Genomic DNA, 16,776 nt, shown 5'->3' on the forward strand with positions numbered 1-16,776 from the left:
ATGACTGAGTGAGAAGGGGCATCTGTGAGTAAGACCCAGGGTGGCAAGTGTTTCTCAGAACTTCGTGAGAAGTGGTATAATTCCTGGTGAGAGAGGTACTTATGGGCTCCTGGGCCGAATTCTAGAGAGGCCAGGACCGCCTCTGGTTCCCCTGAGGGTGAACATGGGCAGAGTCATTCAGAGGGTCAAGAGAGCCAGTGTGGCCAGGGTCCGGCCATCTGGTCCAGCCATGCCAGTGGTCAGCGGGAGGCCCCCGTGTGGAGGGGAGGGGAGCGCCGCGTTGGACGTTCAGACACCTCCAGCCCTCCCCCAGCCCCCTGTCCTTTGTTGTCTGGCTGCGTCAGACGTCTGGGTTTGCTGGGAGGTTCCTGAATGGGCCTTGGAAATAGGTCACTCCCTTCCCGTGCCGCCGGCGCTGACCCACATGTGACCTTCCCCGTGGTGACAGTGTCTGGCCGTCACTCTTTGATGCTGTCTGTGGAGGGGCAGTGAATGAGTGGGGGCAGGGAGGCCGCCCCTCCCCTCGCCGGCGGTCGAGGACTTTGCCGCCCAGCACCAGCGCCAGCGCCCGCCGGATGCGCCTGCCGGATGCGCCGGCCAGCGGCCCTCTTTCCCTTGGTCATATCGGACAGGGGAAATCCAACACTCCCGACCCTCTGTCTGAGCATCCGACCTTTTCCGCTCCATGAAGAGCCCTGGCTGGACCGGCAGCTTTGACTGGATGCCTGCTGAACCGGAGCCGAGGGGGCTGGCGGCTCCACTGGGCCCCTCCTCGGCCCCCAGCCCCTCTGCCTGGCTCGCGCACGCATGTGCGTTCTGCAGAGTTGCTGGGGTTTTTCTGTCTCTCCCCGTGGCTGGCCTGGGGAACCGTCCCTCAGAGATCGTGGTGGGTCTCAGATGAGCTTGCTGTGTGGCCCTGGGCACAAAGTTGACCCCGAAGATCCGCACTTCGGCATTGACCAATGTCTGGAGTCAGTACTGGACAGCACTTCCCCTCACCTGGGCCTGGAACCCTGTCTGCCACAGAGGGCTTAATTTGGGCTTAATTTTTCGGCTTCATGGAACCCAGACATGCCCATTGCAGAGACAGAACACCAGGTTCATCACCCTCCAAGGAGGCGGTGTCCTTCTCACACCTGGCTGCCCTGGATCGCTGGCACCAGATTCCTGGAAAGTGGCCTCTGCCAATCCTTAAGGCCTCCTGGGCCTCAGCGAAGACAGTGGACACTGTCCACACCATTGACATCCCAATGCTGGGGCCGCCTGGTGACAAGCAGTACCTGTCTGCTGCGATGCTCGCACACCTCAGGGGTTGACTGTCGGGTCTCGGAATCACAGGATTTCAAAACCAGGGGGCTGGTTTGGGGCCTCTTCCCTCCCACCTCTCGGATCCTTCCTCCTCATGGATCCTTTCTCCCTGAGGCCAGTGGGAAATTCAGGAAATTCTTTCCTTCAGGAAGGAAGAATCAGGATACAGACCCAAAGAGTGGGTGACGTGCAGGCTTGATGTACCATCTCCCCTTGGCTGCCTGAATCCCTCCTCGGGGTAGCCTGGTTGCTCCGTTCTATCAGTCCCTAGTTTTTTTTCCTAGGTTTTTTAGGCCATGTGATTTTTGTGTGCCAAAGCAGGGGACTGGATCCCTGCTGGGTAATCACATGTTCATGCTTTTCCGAGCTGGTTGGCGCATCTGATGCAGCTGGAACGGGCTCCAGATGGACCATGCTGTGCCATGGACCCACTGCACGCTCAGCACCAGCACATTGTGGGGCTCTTTCCAGTTCCTGGCATTGGTGAATTGTGGCCTGATTAGCTTCATCACATTTGCCAGCCTCCTTTGTGGCAGGTTCCACTGCGATTCTGTGGCTCAGGTGGTCCTCCGGGAGGTTTCAGTGGGGAATGGCCCTTGCTGTCTTCTGTGGTGTGTCTAGGTGCCTGGTCTTGGAAGGGTCAGCTTGGAAGGGCTTGGATCCTGGACACTGTGTATCCAGCAAGGAGGCCAGCTCGGCTGGGGATGGGCAAAGTCAAGACAAAGGCCCAGTTGTGCCCTCGGAGAAAACCCAAACCTGGGTTTCCCTGCAGCCGAAACTGCCAGTGCCCGGCCCACCTCATTCCCATAAAGGGAACTTTGTGTGTGGCTCCTGGCGGCGGAGGCAGCCAGCATCGCCCGGCGCCCAGACGCTCCCTGGGAATGGGTGTGACCGCCTCGGAGCCACAAGTCGCTGCAATGATAACTCCTGTGACCCTTGACCTCTTAGAGCCGACATTGGGCCAGATGATGTCCAGACAGTCCCTGTGTTGGGGACAACGAGTCTGTTCTCCGTGTCTGTAGGCCAGCCTTGTTGGGACCAGACCAGACACATTCTTTCTTGGAAAACCTAGTGGGTGGGGGCTGCCAGGACAGGACTATGATAGGAGGCACCTCGTGAGCCAGTCTGTGCCAGTGGGCGGCAGGGGGCCGTAGGATCCCTGTCTGGAAGCCAGCTCCTCCCTTGCCCCCCACCGGCTGCTGCCCCCTGAATAGAGGGCTTGTGTAGACACTTGACGATGGGGCCCCAGGGCTCAGGGTGCAGTATGTGGCCGAACTGCTGCTGCTGCTCCTGGGATTTCCAGGAAAGAACAGCCAGTGCAGGAGAGAAGTGGTCCAGGCTGCCATGTCTCTGGGTACCAGTCAGCCAGGCACACTGAGGATGGTTTGGGCTGTGTAGGAGTGGGCTATTGGGGTATTTGGGAACTGAGTTTTCAAGAAATGAGGGGTCTGCACATTAGTTGTGGGGAGATTCCAGAGCAGGTCAAGGGCAGACATACGGATGCCTGACCCTCTTTAAGAAAGTGGTGAAAGACAGGGAAGCCTGGTGTGCTGCAGTCCGTAGGGTCACAGAGTCAGACATGACTGGACGACTGAACAACAATGCACGCGAGAGTTTGAGCCTTTCCTTGAGGGGGCTCTGTGCCCGGTACATAGTGGCACTTGGTAACCTTGCCGAGGTGACCTGTGTGTCTAATGGATGCCCCCCAGGTGGTTTCAATCTGGGAAGCCGCACAATCAAATGAGCGTTTGAGAAGGCAGAGCCTGGGCCGGGCTGGGGGCTGGTTGGGAGGGGGCGTGCGGCCAGGGCCTTGGGCAGACTCAGGACAGAGCCTGGGCCCCCACCCCCCCCACCCCCAGGGCTGGGGTGGGGAGCCCCCTCCCACTCCCGCTTCCTCCTGGGGCAGCCTGTCACGCTGGCCCCCACGCCCCTCTCCGTACGAGGCCGTCTGGACAAGTTTGGGTGGTGGAGCTGGATCCTATCATTAGCTTTGCCCCCAGCATCCTCTCAGCCCTCTTCTTATCCGGAGAGCTGTTTTGTTCACTTCCCTCTTTTAGCTGCCGGCTAATGTTTGTGGCGGATGAGCAGGGTGTGTTTCTAAAAGCAGCCGGCTGCCCGGTGAGGCCGCCTTTTCACTTGGGTGGCCCGGCTTCCTGGGCTGGCATAAAACTCCCTGCGGTTGAATTTTTTTTTGCTCCTTAAAAATTCAAGGGAAGATACATTCAGGTCCCCTCATCCGCCCTGACTCATCCCGGGAGCAGAAATGATGCTTCAGGGGGCCTGGGGTCTGTGAGGTCAGAGTAACCCACCCACTCCACCCTGCACCTTGCCTGTTCCCACGAGTGTGGCTGGGTCAGCAGCAGCTTTGGAGCCATCTGGTGGAATGCTCTCCATGGGGCTGAATTTGCTCTGCCCTGACTTTGGTTGGTTGGGTCTTTGGTGCTCATGAGATTTCTTGGCTAACGAAGCATCACCGCTCAGTCACCCAAAGTGCCTGTAAGAAAGTCAGTGGGTGGGGTCCAAATGGCCCCTGAGCAGTGGCTAAGAAGGTGAGATGCCACGTTGCTCCTCTGCGGTGGCTGCCTGCCTCCGGCCCAGTGTTTCCTGCTGGGCGGGCTGGCCTGGGAGGATGGGAATGAGGGTTGGGAGGCCCAGCCCTGGAACTGGGGGTTGAGTCTGAGGACCCCAAAGCTGCCGTGCCCACAGGCTCTCCTGCAACTGCGGTGCCCACCTTCCAGAAAGGGGCCACAGGGCAAGGTCACCCTTTGCTCCACCCGCCCCCACCTCCCCAGCCCCGCAGCCAGCCGTCTTCCCTCCCACTCGCCTGGCGGTGGTAACCCCCGGCCGGCTGTTCGGAAGGGGCTTTCCTCTTTACTGCAGTTTAGTCTGCATTGGTTTAATTTGAAAGACTTGTTGCCTCTGAGTCAAAACATAAAAATCCCCTTGGATGTGCTGTGGTGTTCATTGCCTTGGGAGCCGCTGGCGCCATCTCTGGGGGGGTCCCTAATCCTTCCCTTCCTGCCGCAGCCAGGTGGGCGAGGCTCCTGGGTCTTTAGATCCCAGGCCTCCACCTCCCTTCCTCCCACCTCCATGCATCTTCTGGGGCAGAAGCTCAGGGCTAGGTGTCAGGATGACTCCCCATCCTTATCGGATGTCGCTGGCTGTGGACCAGCCCAGCCCCCTTTGTTGGGATTTCCCTGGCAGACCAGTGGTTTGGACTCTGCACTCTCACTGCCGAGGGCCTGAGTTCAAGCCCCGGTCGGGGAACTAAGATCCCTGCATGGCCAAAAATAAAAAAGGGAAACAACAAATACAGAGAAAGCAGCGCCCCTGTGTCCACATGCTGAACATGTAGAGGGTACCAGGGAGCTCCATGAGCTAGCTGCCTCCAGAGTGGCTGTTTCTAAGATGGTCTGCAGGGTTATGGGTAGAAATTAGTAGCTTTGTTTTTACTTTTATCATCTCTTGTTGAATATCTGGGGGTTTTTGGTGTGTGTTTCATAATGTATGTCATCTATTGATACAGAAGTATGTGAGTATAATATGTGCCCAATATATGTCTTCGGGGAGACACCTGCTTTAAAGCTAGCAAACAGGGTGCATAACCAAAAAAAGGCTGATTCATTCTGCTGTAAATGAGCTCTGGTTTGTGAAGGGAGGGGGCGTCACTGGGGTCCAGGGAGGGCTGTGCTGGGGCATTTGCGGGTGCGGGGCACAGAGGGTGTGGCTGTGGGGTGGGCAGACTGTAGGCTCTTGGGTCCTTCCTGGTTTTTGGTCACTGTGTGTTATTCAGGTACACACGGAGGCCTGGGCCTGCTACAACAGGCTCTTGGAGGAGTTTGTGGGAGAAGTTTGGCTCCTGTAGACACTATGATAGACACCATTTCTTTTATTTTTTAATTATTTGTTCAAGTTACTAGTTAACTTGGCTGTACCAGATATTATTTGCGGCATGCGGGGTCTTCAATTTTCATTGCGGTAAATGGGGTCTTAAGTTGTGGTGTGCAGGATCTAGTTCTCGACCAGGGATTGCGGCCAGACCCCTTGCACTGGGGGAGCAGCGTCTTAGCCACTGGACCACCAGGAAAGTCCTGGTGGATACCACTTCTTAAGTCCTAGATAAAGGGCTCCTAAACTCTTAAGGGCCAGAGTGTAAAATTTAGGCCTGTTGGAACTACTTGACTCTGCTGTTACAGCAGGTGAGTGGGAATGCCAGAGGCAATGTGTAAACCAAAAGGAGTGGCTGCGTGCCAATAAAACTTTATTTACAAAACCAGGCAGTGGGCCAGATTGGCCCATGGAGTCATTGTTTGTCAAACTCTGGTCTAGATTAAGAGGAGAGACCCAATGGAGGCTCAGAACCAGCCAAGATTACCCACCAAAAAGCACGCCTCTGACCTTGCTCCACTGGACCCACCCTCAGGAGACTTGGGGGCAGGGTGTGGCCCAGCAGAGAGTCAGTGGAGCAGTAAGCAGCCCCTAACATCCCACTGGAGAGCACTCAGCTGGCAGCACGCTTTCACACCTTCTTTAGAGCCAGAGAAGTGTGGCCTTGGGAGGAGGCAGAGCCCTGCCCATCCTAGAATCGAGATGCAGCAGAGCCAAGAGAGATTTGGAGGCCCTCCAAGCTGGAGTCCCTAGGGATGTGGAGGGGAAAAGTGTGGAAAGAACATCCCCTTCTCTTCCAGGGTGGGAACCACTAGAGTTGAAACCTGCCAAGCTGGACTTCACCTGCAGGACTTCTCAGAGCCTTGAAGATGCTGATGGGTTTTCTGATTCTCTTGGAGGGAATATAATATTTCCCCAGACTTAGAAACAGTTTTTCAGGATCTGTCCAGATCACTTTAGAGAAGAGCTGCTTTCCTTCAACCCTCCGTTTTATAGACCTAACGGAAACCTAATGTCCAGAGAGGCTGAATGTCTTGCTCCAGGTGACACAGGAGGCTGGTGACAGTGTTGGAACGGGTGCTGACTTCCTACTCAGCCACCTTCTTCCTGGCGTGGCCTTACCCTGACCTGAAGTCACAGGTATGGGTGTCCCAGGTTGCGCTTCTGGCCACAAGAAGATGATGTTGTCTCAAGGATGCACTATATTCTTCCATCCGAAGCCCGCTCTGTCTCTGGGTTTCTTAATCTTGCACTGTTGACTTTATGGGCAGATTCATTTTGTAGCAGGCCTCCACCCATGACATGTCACCCCAGCTGTGACCACGAAAAATGTCCCCAGACCTGGCCAAATGTCCCCTGGGGGTAAAACCACTCTGGTTAAGATGCACTGAGCCAACATGTGTGGAGCCTACATTTGCTGGAGTTGTTATAAATGTTAGAAAGATTTGTGGGAGTGCAGGAGAGTTCTCAGGGCTGGGGTGGGGGTGGGGGGTGGATGGGGCAGTGGGGGAAGTGTCCCAGGCAAGTTGCTGGAAGAGTCCTGAGTGTGTAAAGCAAGATGAGGGAACAAGAGGTGGTTCAGTTCTGCATTAGGGTCAGGTGAAGACAAAGGTGAGATCCCAAATGGATGGAGGGTGCGTGCCCTATGGTCAGTGGACTTCATTGCAGCACTGGAGGGGAATGACCCTGCACGCAGCGAGTATTCTGGAAAGGTGATGAGGCTGGTGGAGGGGACAGATGAGGGGGTGCAAAAGACAGTGGGATGGAGATTGTTTCAGGAGGTGAGCCTGACAGCCAATCGGAAGTCAGCTGGAGTCCAGGCGACCTCTTGGACCTCGGCCTTGGAGGACAATGGGCTTGGGTGCAAATGTGTGCGATGGGAGGTGTGTGGAGAACATTCTGTGGGTAGTATCACCTACAGACTTTATTCTCGAAACTTTGATGTTCTGAAGCTTTTAGAGTTTTTTTGGGGGGGGGCCTGATGCCTTAGAGTCCAGGGAGGAAAATTGATCCAGATGACGGACAGCTGGTTCAGAATAGTCTGGGAACAGGTGTGCAGAGAGAAGGAGAAACCTGACAGGCTGAGTGGGCCTTGAACCACCGTTTGGGGTACACAAGGTATCCTATCTCACTAAAGGTTTTAATCAGCTCCTGGGTATCTGCATTAGGGCACCAGTCACACAGGGAGGGCTTGTTTCAAAGCCTGACAGGACGGACTGCCCTGGTGGTCCAGTAGCTAAGACTCTGCCCTCCCAATGCAGGGGCCTGCGTTTGATCCCTGGTCACAGAGCTGGAGCCCACATGCCACAACTAAGACCTGGTGCAGCCAGACTGAAAAAAAAAAAAGGTCTAATGATTATGGAAAGGAAAGGGACTGTGCCCATGGGCGCAGGTGTTTAAGGTGATGGAGAACGTGCAGAGGGCTCTGGAGGGTCTGCCTGGCTCTGTAGTGACAGCCTTCCAGGTGAGTGGACCGTGGGGAGTAGCATGGGCACGTGTGTGAGCCAGACTGGGGGAAGGAGCAGCTGGAGGAAGGAGGGAATGTTCCTAGAGAAGGCAGTTCTGTGGCAAAGTGGGCTGAGGTCAGTGTGGGAGCAGCCTTTGGTGCCCGTCTCAGATGTTTGTCCTTGTGATCGTGGGTGGTCTAAGCAGAACGCTAGAGACAAGGTGACTCAAACAGCAGACAGTTCTGGAGGCTGAGAAGTCCCAGGTCAGGGAGCTGGTAGCGCTGGTGTCTGGCGAGAGCCGTCTTCCTGGTTTGCAGACAGCTCTCTTGTTGTGTGCTCATGTGGCAGAGAAGAAGATCATCCCTCTCCTGTGTCTTTCATAAAGGCACTAATTATATTCACAAGGGCTCCACCCTCATGATCTAATCACCTCTCAGAGAACCAACTCCTAAAACCATCACTTTAGGGGTTAGGGTTTCTACATATGAGTTTTGGGGGGACGCATTCAGTCCATAACATCTTTTTTTATTCTTTATTCCTTTTTCATTTAAATTGAAGTATAGCTGGTTTACAATGTTGTGTTAGTTTTGAGGTGTAGAACAAAGTGACTCAGATATAGCCATATATCTGAAAGAACACACTATTCTTTCTTAGGGCTTCCTAGGTGTTGCTAGTGGTAAAGAATCTGCCTGCCAATACAGGAAATGCAGGTTTGATCCCTGGGTGGGGAAGATCCCCTGGAGTAGAAAATGGCAACCCACTACAGTATTCTTACCTGGAAAATTCCGTGGACAGAGGAGCCTGGCAGGCCACAGTCCATGGGATCCCAAAGAGTTGGACACGACTGAGCACACATGCACACACACACACACACACACACACACACACACAATTCTTTCTTGAATTCTTTTCCACTATAAGTCACTACAAGGTGTTGAGTATAATTCCCTGTGCTATAAATAGGTCTTTGTTTACATATTTTGTATAGTAGTGTGTATCTGTTGATCCAGACTCCTAATTTTCCCCCAACTCTTGATAACCATAAATTTGTTTTCCATGTCTGTGAATCTGTTTCTGTTTTATAAATAAGGTCACTTGTATCATTTTTTAAGATCCCACATATAAGTGATATCATATGATATTTGTCTTTGTCTGACTCGCTTCACTTAGTATAATCTCTAGGTTCATCCATGTTGCTACAAATGGCATTGTTTCATTCTTTTTATGGCTGAGTAATGTTCCACTGTATTTATGTACCACATTTTCTTCGTCCATTCCTCTGTCAATGGACCTCAGTTTCCTTGTCATAGCTATTGTGAATAATACTGCTGTGAACGTTGGGTTGCATGTGTCTTTTCAAGTCATGCTCTAGCATGACAACATCTGAACCATTTTTATGTGTATAGGTCAGTAGTGTTAAGTACATTCACAGTGTTGGGCAATTATCACCAGCATCTAGCTCCCTAACTCTTTTCATCTTGCAAAATTGAAACTGTCTCCATTAAAGAAACAAACAACTCCCTATGTCCCGCTCCCTCAGCCTTGGTCATCTGCCATCCTACTTCTTGTCTTTATGAATTTGAGGTATTCTTGTTACCTCATGCAAGTGGAATCACACAGTATATGCCTTTTCGTGACTGGCTTATTTCACTTATCATAATGTTCTCAAGGTTCATCCATGTTGTAGCCCGTGATAGGAATTCCTCCTTTTTTAAGGTCAAATGGATCTCCACGTTTCGTTCATCCAGTCATAGGTTGATGGACACTTGTGTTGCTTCCACCTTTTGCCTATTGTGAATAATGCTGCTGTGAATATCTAGGTGTACGATATCTGTTTGAGACCTTGCTTTCAATTCTTTTGGGTCTGTACCCAGAAATGAAATGTTTTAGGAACCTCCATACTGTTTTCCATAGTGGCCGCACTGCTTTACGTCTCCACCAATAGTACACAAGGGTTCCAATTTCTCCACATCCTTGCCAACATCCCTTCTTTTCTAATTCTTTTAACCTAAACCTTTTATGGAAGGGTAAGACACCCTGAGTAACTCATACCTTCCTTCCTGCCCAGGCATATATGTATGTTTCTTTGGGGACACCATTCTTTGTGTTTTTAAAAAATATTTGGCTACACCAGGTCTTAGGGCGAGTGGGATCTTTAGTTGTAGCATGCGAGCTCTTAGTTGCAGCATGTAGGACCTAGTTCCCTGACCAGGGATCGAACCCAGGCCCCCTGCATTCGGAGCATGGAGTCTTAGCCACTGGACCATCAGAAAATCAGGGGACACCACTGATTAAAATGGGCTTTCCTTTCATAGTCTACCCTGTTGTCCTCACTGAACGCATGTGGAGATGCCCCCAGGCTTCAGTGTGGTTCTACCTTGTTCTTTTAATTGCTGTGTGATGAATGGTTCATGGTATAGATGTGACAGAGTTGTCCACCTGCCACCTGATCAGTTGAACATGATGGCAACACTCAATTTAGACTGGCAGAAAATGGCAGAGCCTCTGTAATAAGCACCTGTGTAGATGTCCTCTGTCCAGGTGCTTTTATTCTTGTGGCCCACGCTCCAGGAGCAGCGTGGCTGGCTAAGCCCTCAGCTCATTTCCCCAAAGCTGCGAGGTTCAGAGTCGACGAGCCACACTGTGCACAACTTCCTCCCCTGCCCATCGGTAGGAGGTGCCATCTCTCTACTGACTGTGTAGAAATCTGGGGCAGGGGGTGCAAGGTGATGGATCACTTCTTAGTACTTAATTTTTTGTTTCCCCGTTTACCAAACACGTCAGGTTTTTTGTTTGTTTTTTTTTTTTTCATATAAGCTTATCACTTGCATTTAGTTTTTGTTCCTGAGTTGCTTCATCAGGTCCTCTGGCCATTTGACCATTATGCAGTAAAAGGACCAGAAGCAAATGTGACAGGCTGTTGACAGTGGTTCATTTTAGGTGCTGAAAATATGTGTCTCTTTTGTACACGTTTGAGTTACATATTTTCAAAATGAAAAAAAAAAAAAAAGACTAATATCTAAATGAGAGTGTTTTAGGAAGATCCGACGGGGTCAGAGAGGTGTTGTGGGCAGGGAGACCAATTTTGGAGACTCCTACACTAACTTTGCAGGTGATGATGACTTGAACCATGAGAGTGGGCGACAGATTTGGGCAACTCTGGGGGGTGGGATTTCTACCATTTGATGATAATGTGGAAAGCCAAGAAGAGGAGGAATCCAGGAAGATGAGAGGTTTGAATCTGGGTGACTGACCAGGAGAAGGACAGAACTTGGCAGAGATGTAGAGGCTGGGAGGGGGCCATGTTTGAGTCTGGCAGGGAGCTGTGTGGGATGCAGGGCAGGGTTGCTGTAAGAGTCATGCTGTTCATTGATGCCGTCGCCATAAGGGTGATGTGTCAATTTCAAGGGGAGATGCTCCCTGGAGCCGTGAGAGCAGAGAAGCCCACAGAGAGAGGAACATCTGTGATTAAGGAGAGGAGGAAAAACTGGCGAAGGAGCTGGGTGGGAGCCTTGCAGAACAGGGAGCACACTGTCACAGAAACCAGTATTTCAAGGTCAAGGTCACAGTCAGGGTTTTCAAATGCAGTTGCAAGGTAGATGCTTTTTCAGGCCATTCAATGTATTAATCAGGAGGTCCTAATGTGGAAGAGCACGTTCCCTGAAGTGTCTGGGGCCTGAAGTCAGCTTGCTGGTTTCTGCAGCCTGAGTGCACAGAGGGTGACCGAGGTCACAGGAAGTGTGGGTGGCTGCAGGAGAAGAGCCCTGGCACCCAGCTCTGTGCCATTCTGGTTTGGTTTCAATGGTGCTTCACCCATGAGTGTGGACTGAGCCGCCCTTGGGGGCTGTGCTGGGCACCTGCCACCCCAGGTGTCCCAGGGTCCTCGGGGGAGTCCGCCAGAAGCTGCCTTCCTCTTGAGAATCTCAAGTATCTCCGTGTGTGCTATTCAGCGTCTGCTCCCGAGCAGCCTCAAGGGACCAAGGGAGACATGAGTCATTTCCTGGATAGCAACCTGTCCCAGCTTCTTAGCCGTTTGAGGCCTGGCCTTTCCTTTTTAAGTCCACCTCTGTTTCCCGCCAGTGCTGCCTCCTCATGAGGTTTGTGAGGCACCTGCAGTGAGAAACAGCATATGAACACCCCCACGGGTATTCAAGTCCTCCTTATTCCAAATGAAAAATAAGAGAGATTGGCCAGGGGGTTCTAAGGAACCCAGTAGCCAAGTAAATGGTGGTATTCTGTCTCTGCCGACTTTCCAGCATGACTTCTGGGACAACAGCTCTGTGTGTGGACAGCCTTGGCCATCGGTTGGCTTAGAGACGCAGATGAGGCGGGTCCAGGGGTGGTGGTCAAACACCTTAGCTTTGTCCAGCACATGTTCCCGTAGCGTCAGAATAAAGGGACCCACTCCCCTTTTCATCACTTTTTGTGTCTCACATTTTTTTCCTTCCTTATTTTCATATAAAATGAAGCACTTTTTAAATTGTGGTAGAGTGTACATAAAATTTACCATTTTAACCATTTTTAGATTTTTTTTGTTTGTTTGTAGATTTTTTAAAATTGAAGGATGATTGCTTTACAATTCTGGTTTGATTTCTGCCATACATCAACATGAATCAGTCATAGGTGTATATATGTCCCCTTCCTCTCGAACCTCCTTCTCACCTCTCACCCTTTCCCACCCCTCTAGATTGTTAGAGAGCCCCCGTTTGAGTTCCCTGAGTCATACAGCAAGTTTCCATTGGCTATCTATTTTATATATGGTAGTGTATATGCTTCTATGCTTCCCTCGTAGCTCACTGGGTAAAGAATCTGCCTGCAGTGCAGGACACCCGGCTTCAATCCCTGGGTTGGCAAGATCCCCTGGAGAGGGAAATGGCAACCCACTCCAGTATTCTTCCTAGAGAATCCCACAGACAGAGGAGCCTGGCCTCTCCTGGGGTTGCAAGAGTCAGACACAACTTAGCGACTAAACCATCACCATGCTTCCACACTACTCCATTTTAACCATTTTTAAATGGTGGTGGCATTCAGTGCACTGTTGTACAACCATCACCATCATCCACCTTTGTAATTGGCTTTCTTCTCTTCACATCATGTCCTCAAGGTGTGTCCACTTTGCAGTGTGTATCAAAATTTCCTTCCTTCCTTTTCTTGGCCACTCCTTGAGGTTTGTGGGATCTTAGTTCCCTGTCCAGGGATCAAACTTGCATCCTCTGCATTGCAAAGTGGGATTCTTAACCACTGGACTACCAGGGAAGTCCCCCTTTTGCACTTTAAAAGAAGGTTATGGTTCTCTGGTTCTGTGGTCAGTGGCTGGAAGATGATCTTCAGAGTTAAGATCTGCTTACCCAAATGTCATGTAGCAATAAGACCCCGATGCTGGGAAAGATAGAAGGCAGGAGAAGGGGATGACAGAGGATGAGATGGTTGGATGGCATCACCGACTCAATGGACATGAGTTTGAGCAAACTCCGGGAGATGGTGAAGGACAGGGAGGCCTGGTGTGCTGCAGTCCATGGGGTCGCAAAGAGTCAGACACGACTGAGTGACTGAACAACAACAACAGTAATTATAGCCACCACCGAAACCCTGAATACACGTGTAAACGTCAGGTATTGTCTGAGCACCTACTACGTTCTGGGAACTTTTTGGCCTCTTCAGGTACACTCATTATCCTCTTTGCAGATTAGGTATTTATCATCTCATTTTTTCAGGTGAAAAATTATGGTTGCTTTCTCATGGTGTTGATTTAAAGCGATATTTCTCGGAATGTAAACACACCCAAGCTTTCTGTTTATGTAAAAGAAATGTTCTAATTCTTTCTTCCTGGTTCTTCACCTGCCTCCCCCGAAGTACTTATGGAACGTCTGCACCCACAGCTCTTTTCGTTAAGCTATGCAAGGGCAGCTGCTCTGTGGAAAGAGGGGATGTCACTTCTCCGTTCCCAGTATTTTCTGGTTCTATCCGGAAATCCAGTGGGGTGCTGGCTGAACTTAGGAGCAGGCTTTCTTTTTAAAAATTAATTATATTTATGTATTTTTGGCTGTGCTGGGTCTTTGTGCTTTGTGGGCTTTTCTCTAGTTGCGGCGAGCTGGGGCTGCTCTCTAGTGGCAGTGCTCAGTCTTATTGCAGTGACTTCTTTTGTTGCAAAGCATGGACTCTCCTGGTGCAAGGACTTCAGTAGTTGTGGCACATGAGCTCCCGGGCTCTAAAGCACAGGCTCAGTAGTTGTGCCACACGGACTTAGTTGCTCCAAGGCAGGTGGGATCTTCCTGGACCAGGGATCAAACCCATGCCCCCTGCATTGGCAGGCAGATTCTTAACCACTGGTGTGTGCTTAGTTGCTCAGTCATGTCCGACTCGTTGCGACCCCATGGACTATAGCCCGCCAGGCTCCTCTGTCCATGGGATTCTCCAGGCAAGAATACTGGAGTGGGTTGCCATGCCCTCCTCAAGGGGATCTTCCCAACCCACGGATGGAACCCAGGTCTCCCACATTGCAGGCAGATTCTTTACTGTCTGAGCCACGGGGGAAGCCCAAGCATACTGGAATTGGTAGCCTATCCCTTCTCCAGGGGATCTTCCCAACCACTGAACCACCAGGGAGGTCCCGGGCTTTCTGATCTGTCGCCTTCCATCTGGCGCCTGTGCCTGAGTCCAGACTCCTCGTCATGACATTCAAGGTCTTTGTCATCCAGACTATGTTCCCCGCCCCTCTCTCTCCCTCTCTCCAGTTACTGCTCAAAATTCCCAAATGCCATTCTAATCTCCTGACCACCCTTTGGGTCCCAAATACACCTCCTCACTTCTGTTTGTGACGGGGGAAGGGTTCTCTCACAGCAAGGGTGGTGTCTGTCTGCTTCTTCCCTCAGCTCACCCTTGCTACTAAAATCCCAGCCTTGGTCAGAACCCCTCAAAGGGGATGTCCCCGAGAGTCCCACCCCACCTCCACCCCCACCTATCTCAGCAACCCCCGAGGTCGAGCATCCTGCTTCTACTGAAGCTCTTTGAAGACATCATCTCTGCTGGGAAGCAGTGGGTACCAGGCAGTTTGCTGGCCTGTCTCCTCCCCACCACTCCCACCAGGCTCTGCCTTGTGGGACAGACCATCAAATTTACCAAATGGATCGTTAGTGGTAAGAGAAGAGCAGGGCTGTGTTAAGAAGCTCTTTACTTTTTCCTGATGGCTTAAATTTTCCTTCACCATGTGAGGAGAAAGACTACAGGAGAATGCCAGTTTGTGGATATTTAAACAGTGGCACTGAGTGACCTCTTCCCTAGCCAACCAGGCTCCTGGTGGGTACAGCAGCCATGTGTGCCATGCCCAGGTCCTCAAAGGGAGGCAGGAATGTGTTGAGGTGGGGATGCCAAGTGGGGGTCTGGTATCTTAGCCCAGGGATGCTTGGCCCCTTCTCTTCCCTGTCTGGGATCAAAGTCAAACCTGGATGTCTGGAAGAAACTTCATCAACTCAAGTGAGAGGTGGAGGGGTCTTTCTGAGAGTTTCTATCCAGTTGTCCCAGAAATGCTCCATTTCAGTTCTCAGCATCTCAGAGCCACGTCTGAGACTCTAACCCCAGTGTTGACTCCCACCACTGAGCAGTCCCTGAATAACAGCTCTATGCCTCTGGGGCTGGTGAGGGTGGGGACTGGCCCCTGGGTCCCTCTGAGAGACTAGGCCGGGCAGCAGGGTGACCAGGTACTCCGGTGAGCCAGGTCTTTACCTCCAAATGTGCTGATTTGATTTTTTAAGAAGCAGGGCCTCCTCACGGTGCTCAGCCTGTCCGGTGAAGCTGCCACTGCTGCTGCTGTCACCACTGTCGGTCCCCCTTCCGCTTCCAAAGCACAGCCCAGGCTGGTCCTTGGACCTGCAGGAGCCCAGGCTCCCTCCCTGGGGCCACTGGCTGAGCTGGTCAGTGAGGTTGCTGACTTGCTTTAGCTTCAAGACCTCCCTGGTTTGGAGACAGGACACTCTCTTTGGGAGGGGCCAGAGTGAGGCTGGAGGTGGGCAGAGGTGCACCCCAACCTCCCACCCTGCCCCGCTCCTCTGGGTACCTTACCGGAGAAGTGTCCCCCACTGAGTACCATGGGGGAGGGGAGTGCAGCTCCCACTCAGAGCCTGAGCCCGCCCTCCTGATGGGGACCCTGGGCCAACACGAGTCTGCTGAGGCTGTGGGGCCTCCACCCTCCTGCTTCCCATTCCTATACTTCCTTTCCAGCTTCTTTGTTTGTCTCTCTGTCTCTTTCCCTGCTTTCTCTCTGAGTCTCTATGTCTCTGTCTGTCTCTGTCTCTATGTCTCTCTCTTTCTCTGCTCTCTGTCTGAGTCTCTACCTCTCATTTTCTCTCTGTGTCTTTGTCTCTCTGAGTCTCTCTGTCTCTTTGTGTCTCTGTCTCTATGTCTCTCTCTTTCTCTGCTCTCTGTCTGAGTCTCTACCCCTCGTTTTCTCTCTGTGTCTTTGTCTCTCACTCTCTGTCTCTTTGTGTCTCTGTCTCTGTCCTTGTTTCTCCATTTCTCTCTCTCTCTCTGTGTCTCTGTCTCTCTTTTTGCTTCTCTGTTTCTCTCTGTCTCTCCAAATCTCTGTCCCCTAGGAGGTCCGTAAAGCCAAAGCAGGCTCTTCTCTCTTGAGACCATTGTGGCTTCTACAGGATGGGAGAACTGATCAGTGTCCTCTGCAGGGTGGGGTAGGGGAATTCAAGAGGGTGAGACAGGCCCTGTTTGTCTGGGGTTTGGACCTGCGGCCACGTTCCCCATCTGAGGTCAGCCATCTGGCCTCAGAAAGGTGCCACACATTCACTGTGAGGGAGCAGGGGGAGAGGCAGGCTTGAAACCAGTGCTTGGAGGACGTGGAGGATCCGCGGTGGGGGGGGAGGAAACCTTCCTGCACGTGCCCCCACCTTGGGGGACCTGGAGATGGGGCTGGGTGTCACTCAGCCCTCCCCCTCTCCACTGGGGGCTCCCCACGGTTTCTGCTTATGGGTCTGGGGTCACAACCAAAACCCCGGGCTCCAGGATGTCTTCTAAGAGGAGGTATGTGACTGGCTGAAGGTCCCAGATCTGCTAACAGGCAACAGTTGGGGATCAGTGCCTGGGCTGTACCTGAAGCACCCCCCGCCTCGCTGGGTACAGTCCTTGG

At 52.1% G+C, this 16,776-nt stretch overlaps 1 protein-coding gene across 2 annotated transcripts in view; it reads left to right on the forward strand.

Moving 5' to 3' along the window:
- Positions 1-16,776, forward strand: part of LOC102267212 (SPRY domain-containing SOCS box protein 1) — a 134,685-nt gene that overhangs the window by 86,434 nt on the left and 31,475 nt on the right. The gene's annotated exons all lie outside the window — the stretch shown is intronic.

Source organism: Bos mutus, chromosome 16, assembly GCF_027580195.1.
Source record: "Bos mutus isolate GX-2022 chromosome 16, NWIPB_WYAK_1.1, whole genome shotgun sequence".
In the NCBI taxonomy this organism is placed as follows: Eukaryota; Metazoa; Chordata; class Mammalia; order Artiodactyla; family Bovidae; genus Bos; species Bos mutus.